Source organism: Meriones unguiculatus, chromosome 11, assembly GCF_030254825.1.
Source record: "Meriones unguiculatus strain TT.TT164.6M chromosome 11, Bangor_MerUng_6.1, whole genome shotgun sequence".
NCBI lineage: Eukaryota > Metazoa > Chordata > Mammalia > Rodentia > Muridae > Meriones > Meriones unguiculatus.
The window spans coordinates 113,056,106-113,064,023 of record NC_083359.1 but is presented as its reverse complement, the minus strand read 5'-3'; positions in this window follow the sequence as shown (position 1 = coordinate 113,064,023).

The following is a 7,918-nucleotide window of genomic DNA, read 5'->3' as shown; positions in this document are numbered from 1 at the left end:
CGTGAGTTCCGGGTCAACCTAGAGGCCCAAGACCTGAGCAGCGAGGTTGGGGCTGCGGACAGAAGACTTGGAAGGTTGCCAAGCCAGCCGCTGATTAACTGAGCAGATCCGGATAATAGGTCTTCAAACTCCTCTAATTTACTTTTAACCCTATGTCATCTTGGGCTGCATCTGGGAGTCAAATGTCTCCTTTCTGTCTTCTTTATTTTCAAGTTTTAAGTGTGATAGGAGTTCACTGTGCGCCTGAGTTTACAGGAGTTAAGGTTTTCAGCTCATCAGGAACTAGTACAAATCCGAAGACAGCTTTAATGATAGTCACAATAGAATCTGTGCTGCAGGTTAAAACTAAGCAGGACACAAATAGGACAATAGCCATTTCACTCATATAGCTCATCTGCTGTTTCCCCATCTGTTTGACACCCATTTCCCAGCAAAATCTACAGATTTTGTATTCATTTTCCTGTGACCACCTGTATTTTCTTGTTAGTTGGATCATAGCAGTTGCCAACACCATAAAGATAGTAAAAGCTATTTCACAGCACCAGGATGGCTTCTCTCCAAAGTACCCCTTTTAACCCTGGATTTACGATTCTAAGGGAGCTGTACTTGCCCTCCTTCAGACAAAGGATTCCTTGGATTCCCACCCTCCCCTACCTAACACAGCTTTCTAGCACTCCTTGAGCTTCCTGTTCCTCAGGAATGGTTCTGCATGTTGATGCACTGTATTGCAAGACTCTAGCTGTGCAGTCAGACTAGTCACAACTGGAAGATCAAGGCAGGAGGAGAGAAGAGCAAGACAAGAGAGATGACAGCACCAGGTAGAAGTTGAGATAAAGCATAGAGAGGTAGGTGATGACTGCAAATACTTAGCCCCACCTTTCCCATACTGATTGGACACATAGCCTAAAGGGAGAAAGGAAGATCAGACAAGTGCCCTACAGTACTTATTTATTTATTCATTCATTTATTTATTTGAAGATCTACCACCACAAGGAAAGTAGATTTGTTTTGTTTTGTTGTCCGTCTCAGGCCTAATATACCTTTGGGTTGAGGAGAAGAAGAGTATCAATCCTCAAATCTATGCTCTTACCTGTTACTTATAACAGTAGAACAGGGAGCATAGGATTCCATCATAATAAAAGCAGAAGCTGATTGAATACAATGGCATGAAATGAGTTTGTGTCAAAGCGCAAGTTGATGTTTTAGGTGTGACACATTGTGATGGAGAACTTGCAGCTGGGGACAGAAAGGATTGCAAAATGTACTCTTAAAATTAAATTTTGGTCGTTGATATATCAACTATATGAAATATATATATATGTATATATATATATGTGTGTGTGTGTGTGTGTGTGTGTGTGTGTGTATTCTTTACACCTAATTCTCTTCAGCTTCAAAAGTGGATTTGCTTCAGGTACCTACCATAAAATTATGAGCAAAATGTAGGTGTAAACCATGTTATATGTGAAAATGAATTGGCTCATTTGAGTCTACCTTTATTTCCAGATGTTTTATCTGGTTTAATTTAATTAATTAGTTACAGTATTTTGAGAGAGAATCTCACTCTGTAGCCCAAACTGGCCTTGGACACAAGAGAATCAATCCCACCTTAGCTTCCTGAATGCTGAAATTATAGGTGTATATCATTGTTTCAGGATCTCCTCTGGGTACTTTAAATTTCTTTTGTCTTTTGGACCATGGGAAATGGGAATATAGAAAACTTATGTTTTATGCTTGAATTAGCTTTGGGAACAGAGTCAGGAGGGGGTTGAGAGAGATGTTCATTTCATGCAAAAGTTTCTGAAAGAAAAATTCATATAGAACCAGAATGAAGGCTGAGTGCCAAAACTCTGAACTTGCAACATGTGCTATCTGTTATTCTTATACATGCTAAAAAAACAAGAAGACATGCTAAGTCAAAGTGTACGACAAAGCCGTGTTCAGCATAGGGAAGGAAAGTGAACATAGACATCAGGTTGGAAATCCATTCCTTAGAGAAACCAAAGCTGAATTTCTCTGGTTGCATAGATATAATGAGATCAGAATATAAAGCAGGATGGAGGACTGGCCCTCAGCATGCGGTCACTGAGACATGTCACTCACAATTCATACACCTCCCAGCACATGTACAAGTCCACTTATTGCATCCACCTTCTGACAATTTACAGACCAGGTAGAATTGCCCAATCACATACCTTCTACTCTTCCCAGACTGCCCTTCAACATCCCTGCTTTCATACTCCATCTCATAAGCTGATGCCAGAAGAAGACACTACTAGCTATTATAGCTAAACCACTCAAAGCAGAAGGTGTAAAGGAATGTGTCAAGAGCAGCAAAGTGGGATTCTTTATGAGGTCATGGTCACACTTATCATTAAACACACTTCATACCAAATTAAAATAGGCCATCTATTAAATATTATGCCTTTGATGTAAAAATCTTTGGTCTGTTTCATTGTCTGTGGCTTGATACTTTATAAAGAATAGAGAATGCTAAAGGCAGGAAGATGAGGGATAGCAAGTTTGTGTCCAGAGTGAGGTATACAAGACCCTGTTTCAAAGGGCTTCCTCTTCCCATAAACAGAAAGAAAACTTAAAAACAAGAACAGAAATTCATTTTGCTTCATGGTTTTAAAGTGTTGGTAGTTTAGTTTCATTGTGTCTGCATCCACTGCATCTATTGAGAACTTTTTTGTTGCATCATAGCATGGCAGAGAACATCATATGGTGAGACAGAACAAGTGAGCCAAGTGGACTCACTTTGGGTCCAGACCACTCCCATGAATAGCCCATTAATCCTTAAATAGATTCATTTACCTAGCAGAGCATAGCCTCCAAATACCATTAAAATCTAAATTTGCAGATTAGAACATGAAATTTAGAGGAAACATTTGAACCATAGAAGTTGAAGATTTTAATAAATCTGAACTTCAAAATATATTTGTCATTTTGTCTTTATAGTCCAAGACTTAACACGTTTGTATAAAAGTATTAAAGAGTTGAATTGCAGCTTACATGTTAAGTTGCCTTTTATGGACATTAATGAAGCATTTGTTCATTTTTATTTTTCAGGTTTCATACTTTGGAACTAAAGCTCCCCCCCCCAATTCCCCATGTAGCAAATATTCTTTTGAAAGTCTTTGAAAGCACCCAGGAACTGTCATGCATGCATAGAAATATCCTTAATGGTGGCAGTGACAGATACTAGAGGGGGCAGTGAGACTATACATACTAAAACTGAGTCCCTTCTTTATTCTTCTTGCCCTCCAGTGCCTCCTTTAGACATAGTCAGTCTAGACATCTCCAGACAATAAAGTCTGGAACATCTGGCATGCTGATTCTCAGTCCCAGTGTCTTGTGGGAAATTATCTTGATGTGGTGGCTGTTTCAATGACAGGCAGCCCATTCCAAAGGATATAGACCAGGAACACTCAGACCACATTATTATGAGGTAGTCACAGAGATTATTTAAGGCAAAAAATGCCAGAACCAAGAGACAAGAGTTGGGGAAGGTTAATCCAATTGGGATGGGGTGCAAATGTACCATCTGGATCTTGTGTTTCTAATCAGGAGGCTGTAACAAATATAAGAATTAGAAGTGAGACTGTGGAATAAAACAGCCAACATACAGAAGTCACCTGGAACCCATGTACTGTTGTTTTACTGGGAGAGGCCTGCCCTGAGGCCCACTCACATAGCTTATCCATGTTCTGGGCAGACATTTGTTTTGTTGGCATTTCTGGGACAGAACATACAGGGGACAGGAAGGGTCACTAATAAGTAGGCAGTTTAGAAATAGCATACCTTGGTTATGATTTGCTTTTCCTGTTCCTTTCTGCCTGTGATCCACACTCTACTTTGTTTCATCGTTTTATAATGTATTTTATATATTCTAATTTTACATGCCAGTTTACTGATTTCCTATTTTCAGCACATGTTCTGAATTCTGCCAGTGTCTTATAAATTACTATGACCTACAGTTAATGTATATTATGAGTTCTACACATTGTGTTTGCTTTTCTTGTCCTCTGTGACAGAGCTAAATGTTCTACATTGATGGAACAAGTGTACTCTCAAGGGGAGGATGGAAGGGTGAGGACTAAGCTTAGAGAGGCAACAGAAATTGCTGACAGAAATCCATGCCCAAATCCTATTCATATAGATTGCCCTTTGTTTGCTTTCTTTGCTGTGTAGTCTCTTTTTTCATGATATGACTGACTTTTTAGTCACCTGCTGGTTCATCTTCCCTTTACATACTGTTCATACCACCTGTATTATATTATTTAATTCAACCTCAATAAGTCCTTTTTTTTTTCTTCAGTTAAGTCACCTCCTTTACTTTCTTCTGTAGGCTTAGATTTTCCACCAAAACTATTTTATTTAGGGTTCTTAAACACCTTTACCTCCCTTCCAACACCCCACAACCTTAGGTAAAATTAGTAGGGAAAAAAAAAAAAACTGTAGACCTCTTTTATCGACTTCCTGCTGATTAGGGTCTATGAGTCTTTAGGGTCTTACCAAACTCAGTCAACAGGATACCAGTGGTCCAGTCCAAAGACCAACACCAAGCAGCAACGCAAAGTCAGCAAAAGCCACAAGACTTAGTTGGATTGCCTGGAGAAGCTCTCTGGAATGTTTCTCTCTGGGAAGTCAAGTGTCAAAGCACAAAGATCAGCACAGCAATGTCAATCCAAAAGGCTATGTTGACCCAAAAAGTGATGTCTCGCTCTGCCTGGGCCTCTATTTATGTCCTTTCCTCAGAGTCCACCCATGGATGCTCTCTGCTAGTCAAAGTCACGCCCCTTGCACGTGAGAGCTCACAGCAAAACATCACATGCTCTCTTACCAGCCAACCTGGGCAAACCATCAGCTTGCAGCAAAACATCACATTACAAAACTCAGTCTTTAAGGAAGCCAGAAATTTCCATGTTATTTTTCAGAACTTCCTTAGCTATCTTTGGATCATTATTTCAGTGCATAATAATAATTTGATAAAAGAGTATCTGATTCTTTCCTAAATTATTTGCTTAGATTTATTTACTCCTTCCCTCTCTTTCACCTTCTCTTTGTTCTTTTGTTTTGTTTTGTTTTGTTTTGTTTTGTTTTGTTTTGTTTTTGAGGCAGGGTTTCATTATGTTGCCTAAGCAGCCTTCAAATTTGAGATCCTACTGCCTCGGAATCCCCAGTGCCAGAATTACAAGCATAAGCCACCACACTCTGCTCCACTTCTTTGAATTATGACCAAAATTATTGCACAGATTAATTTAGGGAGAACTGAATCTGTCTATTCTTCATATCCATTGTTGGAGTCTTTGCTAAAGTTAATGATTTTCCCTGAAGTGGTTCTAGTTTACGTTTTATCAGGTTTATTCCTCAATGCAGCAAGTTGGGGTACTAGGCATTTGCTCTGGTCTTTCTCTGGTCTCTTTTAAACTTTTCAGAGATCTTTCTGATCTAAGTTAGCACTGCTCATGAGTGTTGCAAGGCAATTGCAAACACAATCTTCTATTTAATATTTTTGTTGCTAATATATGAAAATACAAGTTATTGTTTAAATTAATAATAATATTTTAATAATAAAATCACTTATTTTTGAATCATTTGTATCTTGGTTTTTCAGATATCTAACAGAAAAGTTTTTAGAGTCTTATAAATATATATTTATATAAATATATGTTATATAAGTGTATTATGTATATAAATATCTTATATATAAGTAAATATTTTAAATAAGATAATGCATAATATGCCTGAATGCTTGATAGCTAGTTGATGGAAAGAATTAGGTGTGGACTGTTGGAGAGGTGTCACTGGGGGGTATTCCAAGGTGTTTCTGTCTCCTGTTTGTATGTAAACACACACGTGTCTTTAAGTGAGCTGGAGAATCTCGTATGCTGTGAAAATACCACCTCTTGCACTTGTATGGGTGAGGCTGTAGACTGGAAGAGATATCATTAAAGACAGAACTGTATTGATGTTCAGGAAAAGAGGCCTTGAAAACAAGGCCTTATGTTTCCCCTTTTATCCAACCATGGGCCCCAGGGCCACCATATAAGTTTGGCATCTAAAGTAGCCAACTTGTAAGTAAGGAAAGAGATGCCTCTGAGCTGGAGTCATCCACTCTGCAGTGTATCTGTTTGATACAGCTGTTAGGAACTTCTGAGAATGCAATGGAAGTATATCATTATAAGCTGTTTTGTTGAAAAGGAAGCAAAATGTCACTTTAGATGGTGATAGTGTGTCTTACATGCATATATCCAAATCATTATTCCAAGTCTTAGTTACTTTTCTATTTCTTAGTGACAAAAATATCATGACCAAAGTAACTTATGAAAGAAAGCCCTTAATTTGGCTTATAGTTTCAGATGGTTGCAGTCCATGAGGGCTAAACAAAGGCATGGCAACAAGAACGGGTCACACTAGGAATAGAGTGAGCCTTTTGAAGCCTAAAGCCTACTCCCAGTGACACCTGTCTCGAGCGTGCACACCTCCTGACCCTTTCCATCACCTAGCTATCAAAATTCAAGCGTATGTGTCTATTCTCATCCAGACCGCCACATTCTGGATGGTGGAGTTATGGGAATTTTTCAATTTCTTTCTTATTTCTGTTATTTCAATTTCTATGTTACATGTAATAATTTTTTTCACAATAAGCATGTACTATTTTGCAAATAATTTTAATAAACATATTTTCCTTTTGCAAAGGAATAGAGTGTGGTAGCTGTACTACTGTACTAGTTTCTTTGCATGTGTCAGGGCTGGGTCATTGTGGGAACAGTCTTATGAAGGATGAACAATGCCTGTCCAAATGTTAGTAAGGTCTCTTCTGAGACCTTTGTTTGGATGCAGCATGTTGGGGTGCTAGTATGACCTCTGCTCCTTTCTCTAAATCTCTTCTCAACTTCTGTAAAATCCTTATGATGGTGCAGTCTAACTTAGCATGAGTGCCACAAGGCAGTATGTGTGTTTTCATTAAACCAGGTGCTCAAAAGAGATTCTTGGTACCCAAGATGAGGGGACAATCAATTCAGGAAAACTCCAAGATGAAGAATTCATTCAGAATATTGAAACATTATTCTTTTTATGTCTACAAGGTAGATTAGGACAATTTACCTTACTGGAGAGAACTGGAATCCTCTCAGGGGCTGGCTTTACACCCTATCCTGTATCCAGTTCCCACCTCAAAAGGCTGCAAAGGGCAGGAACCAATCAGCCTGTGTCTGCAAACTCAAAGGAGGAGTTTTCATGAAAAGTGCATTATGAATGCCCAAGCATTAAGCCGGCTGTTTTTAACTTGCTTACAAAGGAAACATCTGTCCAACTGTTCTCCTGACTTCACACAGGACTCCTTTATCAAATTAAAACACAGTGCTCAGTCCATCCCCAGATTTGGAAGTAAAGGGTGAAACAAAGTTTTCCTTCCTTTCCCTGTAAGTTGGGCCCACAGCCTGCAAGAGACCACCTTAGAGGCTGAGTGTGAGGATGGCTCCGAGATAGCCAAATTCCTATAACATTCTGGACACTTCTAGTTAGCCTCTGCATCCAAAATGTCCCCACCCTTGGGTTCAAGTTTTGCAGACTTCTTAGTAGGGGGCCACCAGGGGATTCATGTTAAAAGAGTAAGAGCTGAGTGCCAAGACCCCTCCCTTAACAGTGCAGATGCTGTACTCTGAGCAGAGAAGGTATTCTTTCTTCCAGAGGTAGCAAAATAGCTCCCCTAATCCCAAAACATGGCAGCTTCCTGTGTCTAGATTAGGGTGTGGTGGGGGAAATTCAGAAATATATTTTTGTCTCCACAGAAAGAGAAGGATTTTTCTGAGGACACAACTCACTCACCCATTTAATGCTCTGGGTGAATTAAGTGATAGGGAAGGCTGTTCTGTAACAGATGGTGCTCAGGTTATATACTGTACAAACT